Genomic DNA, 10,979 nt, shown 5'->3' with positions numbered 1-10,979 from the left:
CTCCAGAAACGGCATTCAAGGAGCCAGGACCTTTTCTCCCTACACTCTCCATTGAGTTGTCCTCAAAAGCAATATACATCCTGCTATATCTCCCACATGGAAAGTGCCAGGAGGGAGAAGTGGGGATTATGTTTAGACTTTCTCGGAACTGCTTCAAATCAACTAGATCTCTTTGTGCTGTAAATCTCCCAACAGCCAAACGCAAAAGCAGCAAACATCTCGCTGTATGTCCCACATCCAAAGTGCCAAGAGAGAGCTTGCTCTCCCTGTCTTTGAGTACTGTTTTCACTGTCCCGGTTACCTCTTGGCTAACATTCTCTTCTGAGCTGCAGTGAAACCAGGAACCACGTGGAGAAGGCACCCACACTGAAAGTGCCTGGAGGGAACATTGGGGCTTCTTCTCAGTGTCTCTGACATAGGGTTTCACTGTCCCGGGAAAGTCTCTGCTAACACCGTGCAGAGCGCTGTGCCCAATATACAGAAACGTCTTGCGGTATCTCCTACAGGGAAAGTGCCAGGAGGGAATTGTCGAGCTTGTTCTGAGTGTCTCTGAGAATTGCTCTGATTATCCGTGTGACCTCTTTGCTAAGACTCTCCAGAGAGCCGTCCTCAAAACCAACACACATCTTGACATATCTCCCACATTGATCGCAGTGTCTCCAGAAACGGCATTCAAGGAGCCAGGACCTTTTCTCCCTACACTCTCCATTGAGTTGTCCTCAAAACCAATATACATCCTGCTATATCTCCCACATGGAAAGTGCCAGGAGGGAGAAGTGGGGATTATGTTTAGACTTTCTCGGAACTGCTTCAAATCAACTAGATCTCTTTGTGCTGTAAATCTCCCAACAGCCAAACGCAAAAGCAGCAAACATCTCGCTGTATGGCCCACATCCAAAGTGCCAAGAGAGAGCTTGCTCTCCCTGTCTTTGAGTACTGTTTTCACTGTCCCGGTTACCTCTTTGCTAACGTTCTCTTCAGAGCTGCAGTGAAACCAGGAACCACGTGGAGAAGGCACCCACACTGAAAGTGCCTGGAGGGAACACTGGGGCTTCTTCTCAGTGTCTCTGACATAGGGTTTCACTGTCCCGGGAAAGTCTCTGCTAACACCGTGCAGAGCGCTGTGCCCAATATACAGAAACGTCTTGCGGTATCTCCTACAGGGAAAGTGCCAGGAGGGAATTGTCGAGCTTGTTCTCAGTGTCTCTGAGAATTGCTCTGATTATCCGTGTGACCTCTTTGCTAAGACTCTCCAGAGAGCCGTCCTCAAAACCAACACACATCTTGACATATCTCCCACATTGATCGCAGTGTCTCCAGGAACGGCATTCAAGGAGCCAGGACCTTTTCTCCCTACACTCTCCATTGAGTTGTCCTCAAAACCAATATACATCCTGCTATATCTCCCACATGGAAAGTGCCAGGAGGGAGAAGTGGGGATTATGTTTAGACTTTCTCGGAACTGCTTCAAATCAACTAGATCTCTTTGTGCTGTAAATCTCCCAACAGCCAAACGCAAAAGCAGCAAACATCTCGCTGTATGTCCCACATCCAAAGTGCCAAGAGAGAGCTTGCTCTCCCTGTCTTTGAGTACTGTTTTCACTGTCCCGGTTACCTCTTGGCTAACGTTCTCTTCAGAGCTGCAGTGAAACCAGGAACCACGTGGAGAAGGCACCCACACTGAAAGTGCCTGGAGGGAACACTGGGGCTTCTTCTCAGTGTCTCTGACATAGGGTTTCACTGTCCCGGGAAAGTCTCTGCTAACACCGTGCAGAGCGCTGTGCCCAATATACAGAAACGTCTTGCGGTATCTCCTACAGGGAAAGTGCCAGGAGGGAATTGTCGAGCTTGTTCTCAGTGTCTCTGAGAATTGCTCTGATTATCCGTGTGACCTCTTTGCTAAGACTCTCCAGAGAGCCGTCCTCAAAACCAACACACATCTTGACATATCTCCCACATTGATCGCAGTGTCTCCAGAAACGGCATTCAAGGAGCCAGGACCTTTTCTCCCTACACTCTCCATTGAGTTGTCCTCAAAACCAATATACATCCTGCTATATCTCCCACATGGAAAGTGCCAGGAGGGAGAAGTGGGGATTATGTTTAGACTTTCTCGGAACTGCTTCAAATCAACTAGATCTCTTTGTGCTGTAAATCTCCCAACAGCCAAATGTAAAAGCAGCAAACATCTTGCTGTATGTCCCACATCCAAAGTGCCAAGAGAGAGCTTGCTCTCCCTGTCTTTGAGTACTGTTTTCACTGTCCCGGTTACCTCTTTGCTAACGTTCTCTTCAGAGCTGCAGTGAAACCAGGAACCACGTGGAGAAGGCACCCACACTGAAAGTGCCTGGAGGGAACATTGGGGCTTCTTCTCAGTGTCTCTGACATAGGGTTTCACTGTCCCGGGAAAGTCTCTGCTAACACCGTGCAGAGCGCTGTGCCCAATATACAGAAACGTCTTGCGGTATCTCCTACAGGGAAAGTGCCAGGAGGGAATTGTCGAGCTTGTTCTGAGTGTCTCTGAGAATTGCTCTGATTATCCGTGTGACCTCTTTGCTAAGACTCTCCAGAGAGCCGTCCTCAAAACCAACACACATCTTGACATATCTCCCACATTGATCGCAGTGTCTCCAGGAACGGCATTCAAGGAGCCAGGACCTTTTCTCCCTACACTCTCCATTGAGTTGTCCTCAAAACCAATATACATCCTGCTATATCTCCCACATGGAAAGTGCTAGGAGGGAGAAGTGGGGATTATGTTTAGACTTTCTCGGAACTGCTTCAAATCAACTAGATCTCTTTGTGCTGTAAATCTCCCAACAGCCAAACGCAAAAGCAGCAAACATCTCGCTGTATGTCCCACATCCAAAGTGCCAAGAGAGAGCTTGCTCTCCCTGTCTTTGAGTACTGTTTTCACTGTCCCGGTTACCTCTTGGCTAACGTTCTCTTCAGAGCTGCAGTGAAACCAGGAACCACGTGGAGAAGGCACCCACACTGAAAGTGCCTGGAGGGAACACTGGGGCTTCTTCTCAGTGTCTCTGACATAGGGTTTCACTGTCCCGGGAAAGTCTCTGCTAACACCGTGCAGAGCGCTGTGCCCAATATACAGAAACGTCTTGCGGTATCTCCTACAGGGAAAGTGCCAGGAGGGAATTGTCGAGCTTGTTCTCAGTGTCTCTGAGAATTGCTCTGATTATCCGTGTGACCTCTTTGCTAAGACTCTCCAGAGAGCCGTCCTCAAAACCAACACACATCTTGACATATCTCCCACATTGATCGCAGTGTCTCCAGAAACGGCATTCAAGGAGCCAGGACCTTTTCTCCCTACACTCTCCATTGAGTTGTCCTCAAAACCAATATACATCCTGCTATATCTCCCACATGGAAAGTGCCAGGAGGGAGAAGTGGGGATTATGTTTAGACTTTCTCGGAACTGCTTCAAATCAACTAGATCTCTTTGTGCTGTAAATCTCCCAACAGCCAAACGCAAAAGCAGCAAACATCTCGCTGTATGTCCCACATCCAAAGTGCCAAGAGAGAGCTTGCTCTCCCTGTCTTTGAGTACTGTTTTCACTGTCCCGGTTACCTCTTGGCTAACGTTCTCTTCAGAGCTGCAGTGAAACCAGGAACCACGTGGAGAAGGCACCCACACTGAAAGTGCCTGGAGGGAACACTGGGGCTTCTTCTCAGTGTCTCTGACATAGGGTTTCACTGTCCCGGGAAAGTCTCTGCTAACACCGTGCAGAGCGCTGTGCCCAATATACAGAAACGTCTTGCGGTATCTCCTACAGGGAAAGTGGCTGGAGGGAATTGTCGAGCTTGTTCTGAGTGTCTCTGAGAATTGCTCTGATTATCCGTGTGACCTCTTTGCTAAGACTCTCCAGAGAGCCGTCCTCAAAACCAACACACATCTTGACATATCTCCCACATTGATCGCAGTGTCTCCAGAAACGGCATTCAAGGAGCCAGGACCTTTTCTCCCTACACTCTCCATTGAGTTGTCCTCAAAACCAATATACATCCTGCTATATCTCCCACATGGAAAGTGCCAGGAGGGAGAAGTGGGGATTATGTTTAGACTTTCTCGGAACTGCTTCAAATCAACTAGATCTCTTTGTGCTGTAAATCTCCCAACAGCCAAATGTAAAAGCAGCAAACATCTCGCTGTATGTCCCACATCCAAAGTGCCAAGAGAGAGCTTGCTCTCCCTGTCTTTGAGTACTGTTTTCACTGTCCCGGTTACCTCTTTGCTAACGTTCTCTTCAGAGCTGCAGTGAAACCAGGAACCACGTGGAGAAGGCACCCACACTGAAAGTGCCTGGAGGGAACATTGGGGCTTCTTCTCAGTGTCTCTGACATAGGGTTTCACTGTCCCGGGAAAGTCTCTGCTAACACCGTGCAGAGCGCTGTGCCCAATATACAGAAACGTCTTGCGGTATCTCCTACAGGGAAAGTGCCAGGAGGGAATTGTCGAGCTTGTTCTCAGTGTCTCTGAGAATTGCTCTGATTATCCGTGTGACCTCTTTGCTAAGACTCTCCAGAGAGCCGTCCTCAAAACCAACACACATCTTGACATATCTCCCACATTGATCGCAGTGTCTCCAGGAACGGCATTCAAGGAGCCAGGACCTTTTCTCCCTACACTCTCCATTGAGTTGTCCTCAAAACCAATATACATCCTGCTATATCTCCCACATGGAAAGTGCCAGGAGGGAGAAGTGGGGATTATGTTTAGACTTTCTCGGAACTGCTTCAAATCAACTAGATCTCTTTGTGCTGTAAATCTCCCAACAGCCAAACGTAAAAGCAGCAAACATCTCGCTGTATGTCCCACATCCAAAGTGCCAAGAGAGAGCTTGCTCTCCCTGTCTTTGAGTACTGTTTTCACTGTCCCGGTTACCTCTTGGCTAACGTTCTCTTCAGAGCTGCAGTGAAACCAGGAACCACGTGGAGAAGGCACCCACACTGAAAGTGCCTGGAGGGAACACTGGGGCTTCTTCTCAGTGTCTCTGACATAGGGTTTCACTGTCCCGGGAAAGTCTCTGCTAACACCGTGCAGAGCGCTGTGCCCAATATACAGAAACGTCTTGCGGTATCTCCTACAGGGAAAGTGCCAGGAGGGAATTGTCGAGCTTGTTCTGAGTGTCTCTGAGAATTGCTCTGATTATCCGTGTGACCTCTTTGCTAAGACTCTCCAGAGAGCCGTCCTCAAAACCAACACACATCTTGACATATCTCCCACATTGATCGCAGTGTCTCCAGAAACGGCATTCAAGGAGCCAGGACCTTTTCTCCCTACACTCTCCATTGAGTTGTCCTCAAAACCAATATACATCCTGCTATATCTCCCACATGGAAAGTGCCAGGAGGGAGAAGTGGGGATTATGTTTAGACTTTCTCGGAACTGCTTCAAATCAACTAGATCTCTTTGTGCTGTAAATCTCCCAACAGCCAAACGCAAAAGCAGCAAACATCTCGCTGTATGTCCCACATCCAAAGTGCCAAGAGAGAGCTTGCTCTCCCTGTCTTTGAGTACTGTTTTCACTGTCCCGGTTACCTCTTGGCTAACGTTCTCTTCAGAGCTGCAGTGAAACCAGGAACCACGTGGAGAAGGCACCCACACTGAAAGTGCCTGGAGGGAACATTGGGGCTTCTTCTCAGTGTCTCTGACATAGGGTTTCACTGTCCCGGGAAAGTCTCTGCTAACACCGTGCAGAGCGCTGTGCCCAATATACAGAAACGTCTTGCGGTATCTCCTACAGGGAAAGTGCCAGGAGGGAATTGTCGAGCTTGTTCTCAGTGTCTCTGAGAATTGCTCTGATTATCCGTGTGACCTCTTTGCTAAGACTCTCCAGAGAGCCGTCCTCAAAACCAACACACATCTTGACATATCTCCCACATTGATCGCAGTGTCTCCAGAAACGGCATTCAAGGAGCCAGGACCTTTTCTCCCTACACTCTCCATTGAGTTGTCCTCAAAACCAATATACATCCTGCTATATCTCCCACATGGAAAGTGCCAGGAGGGAGAAGTGGGGATTATGTTTAGACTTTCTCGGAACTGCTTCAAATCAACTAGATCTCTTTGTGCTGTAAATCTCCCAACAGCCAAATGTAAAAGCAGCAAACATCTCGCTGTATGTCCCACATCCAAAGTGCCAAGAGAGAGCTTGCTCTCCCTGTCTTTGAGTACTGTTTTCACTGTCCCGGTTACCTCTTTGCTAACGTTCTCTTCAGAGCTGCAGTGAAACCAGGAACCACGTGGAGAAGGCACCCACACTGAAAGTGCCTGGAGGGAACACTGGGGCTTCTTCTCAGTGTCTCTGACATAGGGTTTCACTGTCCCGGGAAAGTCTCTGCTAACACCGTGCAGAGCGCTGTGCCCAATATACAGAAACGTCTTGCGGTATCTCCTACAGGGAAAGTGGCTGGAGGGAATTGTCGAGCTTGTTCTGAGTGTCTCTGAGAATTGCTCTGATTATCCGTGTGACCTCTTTGCTAAGACTCTCCAGAGAGCCGTCCTCAAAACCAACACACATCTTGACATATCTCCCACATTGATCGCAGTGTCTCCAGAAACGGCATTCAAGGAGCCAGGACCTTTTCTCCCTACACTCTCCATTGAGTTGTCCTCAAAACCAATATACATCCTGCTATATCTCCCACATGGAAAGTGCCAGGAGGGAGAAGTGGGGATTATGTTTAGACTTTCTCGGAACTGCTTCAAATCAACTAGATCTCTTTGTGCTGTAAATCTCCCAACAGCCAAACGCAAAAGCAGCAAACATCTCGCTGTATGTCCCACATCCAAAGTGCCAAGAGAGAGCTTGCTCTCCCTGTCTTTGAGTACTGTTTTCACTGTCCCGGTTACCTCTTTGCTAACGTTCTCTTCAGAGCTGCAGTGAAACCAGGAACCACGTGGAGAAGGCACCCACACTGAAAGTGCCTGGAGGGAACATTGGGGCTTCTTCTCAGTGTCTCTGACATAGGGTTTCACTGTCCCGGGAAAGTCTCTGCTAACACCGTGCAGAGCGCTGTGCCCAATATACAGAAACGTCTTGCGGTATCTCCTACAGGGAAAGTGCCAGGAGGGAATTGTCGAGCTTGTTCTGAGTGTCTCTGAGAATTGCTCTGATTATCCCTGTGACCTCTTTGCTAAGACTCTCCAGAGAGCCGTCCTCAAAACCAACACACATCTTGACATATCTCCCACATTGATCGCAGTGTCTCCAGAAACGGCATTCAAGGAGCCAGGACCTTTTCTCCCTACACTCTCCATTGAGTTGTCCTCAAAACCAATATACATCCTGCTGTATCTCCCACATGGAAAGTGCCAGGAGGGAGAAGTGGGGATTATGTTTAGACTTTCTCGGAACTGCTTCAAATCAACTAGATATCTTTGTGCTGTAAATCTCCCAACAGCCAAACGCAAAAGCAGCAAACATCTCGCTGTATGTCCCACATCCAAAGTGCCAAGAGAGAGCTTGCTCTCCCTGTCTTTGAGTACTGTTTTCACTGTCCCGGTTACCTCTTTGCTAACATTCTCTTCAGAGCTGCAGTGAAAGCAGGAACCACGTGGAGAAGGCACCCACACTGAAAGTGCCTGGAGGGAACATTGGGGCTTCTTCTCAGTGTCTCTGACATAGGGTTTCACTGTCCCGGGAAAGTCTCTGCTAACACCGTGCAGAGCGCTGTGCCCAATATACAGAAACGTCTTGCGGTATCTCCTACAGGGAAAGTGCCAGGAGGGAATTGTGGAGCTTGTTCTCAGTGTCTCTGAGAATTGCTCTGATTATCTGTGTGACCTCTTTGCTAAGACTCTCCAGAGAGCCGTCCTCAAAACCAACACACATCTTGACATATCTCCCACATTGATCGCAGTGTCTCCAGAAACGGCATTCAAGGAGCCAGGACCTTTTCTCCCTACACTGTCCATTGAGTTGTCCTCAAAACCAATATACATCCTGCTGTATCTCCCACGTGGAAAGTGCCAGGAGGGAGAAGTGGGGATTATGTTTAGACTTTCTCGGAACTGCTTCAAATCAACTAGATATCTTTGTGCTGTAAATCTCCCAACAGCCAAACGCAAAAGCAGCAAACATCTCGCTGTATGTCCCACATCCAAAGTGCCAAGAGAGAGCTTGCTCTCCCTGTCTTTGAGTACTGTTTTCACTGTCCCGGTTACCTCTTTGCTAACATTCTCTTCAGAGCTGCAGTGAAAGCAGGAACCACGTGGAGAAGGCACCCACACTGAAAGTGCCTGGAGGGAACATTGGGGCTTCTTCTCAGTGTCTCTGACATAGGGTTTCACTGTCCCGGGAAAGTCTCTGCTAACACCGTGCAGAGCGCTGTGCCCAATATACAGAAACGTCTTGCGGTATCTCCTACAGGGAAAGTGCCAGGAGGGAATTGTGGAGCTTGTTCTCAGTGTCTCTGAGAATTGCTCTGATTATCTGTGTGACCTCTTTGCTAAGACTCTCCAGAGAGCCGTCCTCAAAACCAACACACATCTTGACATATCTCCCACATTGATCGCAGTGTCTCCAGAAACGGCATTCAAGGAGCCAGGACCTTTTCTCCCTACACTGTCCATTGAGTTGTCCTCAAAACCAATATACATCCTGCTGTATCTCCCACATGGAAAGTGCCAGGAGGGAGAAGTGGGGATTATGTTTAGACTTTCTCGGAACTGCTTCAAATCAACTAGATATCTTTGTGCTGTAAATCTCCCAACAGCCAAACGCAAAAGCAGCAAACATCTCGCTGTATGTCCCACATCCAAAGTGCCAAGAGAGAGCTTGCTCTCCCTGTCTTTGAGTACTGTTTTCACTGTCCCGGTTACCTCTTGGCTAACATTCTCTTCAGAGCTGCAGTGAAAGCAGGAACCACGTGGAGAAGGCACCCACACTGAAAGTGCCTGGAGGGAACATTGGGGCTTCTTCTCAGTGTCTCTGACATAGGGTTTCACTGTCCCGGGAAAGTCTCTGCTAACACCGTGCAGAGCGCTGTGCCCAATATACAGAAACGTCTTGCGGTATCTCCTACAGGGAAAGTGCCAGGAGGGAATTGTGGAGCTTGTTCTCAGTGTCTCTGAGAATTGCTCTGATTATCTGTGTGACCTCTTTGCTAAGACTCTCCAGAGAGCCGTCCTCAAAACCAACACACATCTTGACATATCTCCCACATTGATCGCAGTGTCTCCAGAAACGGCATTCAAGGAGCCAGGACCTTTTCTCCCTACACTGTCCATTGAGTTGTCCTCAAAACCAATATACATCCTGCTGTATCTCCCACGTGGAAAGTGCCAGGAGGGAGAAGTGGGGATTATGTTTAGACTTTCTCGGAACTGCTTCAAATCAACTAGATATCTTTGTGCTGTAAATCTCCCAACAGCCAAACGCAAAGGCAGCAAACATCTCGCTGTATGTCCCACATCCAAAGTGCCAAGAGAGAGCTTGCTCTCCCTGTCTTTGAGTACTGTTTTCACTGTCCCGGTTACCTCTTTGCTAACATTCTCTTCAGAGCTGCAGTGAAAGCAGGAACCACGTGGAGAAGGCACCCACACTGAAAGTGCCTGGAGGGAACATTGGGGCTTCTTCTCAGTGTCTCTGACATAGGGTTTCACTGTCCCGGGAAAGTCTCTGCTAACACCGTGCAGAGCGCTGTGCCCAATATACAGAAACGTCTTGCGGTATCTCCTACAGGGAAAGTGCCAGGAGGGAATTGTGGAGCTTGTTCTCAGTGTCTCTGAGAATTGCTCTGATTATCTGTGTGACCTCTTTGCTAAGACTCTCCAGAGAGCCGTCCTCAAAACCAACACACATCTTGACATATCTCCCACATTGATCGCAGTGTCTCCAGAAACGGCATTCAAGGAGACAGGACCTTTTCTCCCTACACTGTCCATTGAGTTGTCCTCAAAACCAATATACATCCTGCTATATCTCCCACGTGGAAAGTGCCAGGAGGGAGAAGTGGGGATTATGTTTAGACTTTCTCGGAACTGCTTCAAATCAACTAGATATCTTTGTGCTGTAAATCTCCCAACAGACAAACGCAAAGGCAGCAAACATCTCGCTGTATGTCCCACATCCAAAGTGCCAAGAGAGAGCTTGCTCTCCCTGTCTTTGAGTACTGTTTTCACTGTCCCGGTTACCTCTTTGCTAACATTCTCTTCAGAGCTGCAGTGAAAGCAGGAACCACGTGGAGAAGGCACCCACACTGAAAGTGCCTGGAGGGAACATTGGGGCTTCTTCTCAGTGTCTCTGACATAGGGTTTCACTGTCCCGGGAAAGTCTCTGCTAACACCGTGCAGAGCGCTGTGCCCAATATACAGAAACGTCTTGCGGTATCTCCTACAGGGAAAGTGCCAGGAGGGAATTGTGGAGCTTGTTCTCAGTGTCTCTGAGAATTGCTCTGATTATCTGTGTGACCTCTTTGCTAAGACTCTCCAGAGAGCCGTCCTCAAAACCAACACACATCTTGACATATCTCCCACATTGATCGCAGTGTCTCCAGAAACGGCATTCAAGGAGCCAGGACCTTTTCTCCCTACACTGTCCATTGAGTTGTCCTCAAAACCAATATACATCCTGCTGTATCTCCCACGTGGAAAGTGCCAGGAGGGAGAAGTGGGGATTATGTTTAGACTTTCTCGGAACTGCTTCAAATCAACTAGATATCTTTGTGCTGTAAATCTCCCAACAGCCAAACGCAAAAGCAGCAAACATCTCGCTGTATGTCCCACATCCAAAGTGCCAAGAGAGAGCTTGCTCTCCCTGATTTGAGTACTGTTTTCACTGTCCCGGTTACCTCTTTGCTAACATTCTCTTCAGAGCTGCAGTGAAAGCAGGAACCACGTGGAGAAGGCACCCACACTGAAAGTGCCTGGAGGGAACATTGGGGCTTCTTCTCAGTGTCTCTGACATAGGGTTTCACTGTCCCGGGAAAGTCTCTGCTAACACCGTGCAGAGCGCTGT

Source organism: Chroicocephalus ridibundus, chromosome 12, assembly GCF_963924245.1.
Source record: "Chroicocephalus ridibundus chromosome 12, bChrRid1.1, whole genome shotgun sequence".
Lineage (NCBI taxonomy): Eukaryota > Metazoa > Chordata > Aves > Charadriiformes > Laridae > Chroicocephalus > Chroicocephalus ridibundus.
The sequence above is the reverse complement of the archived record's forward strand: the minus strand, read 5'-3'. Positions refer to the sequence as shown.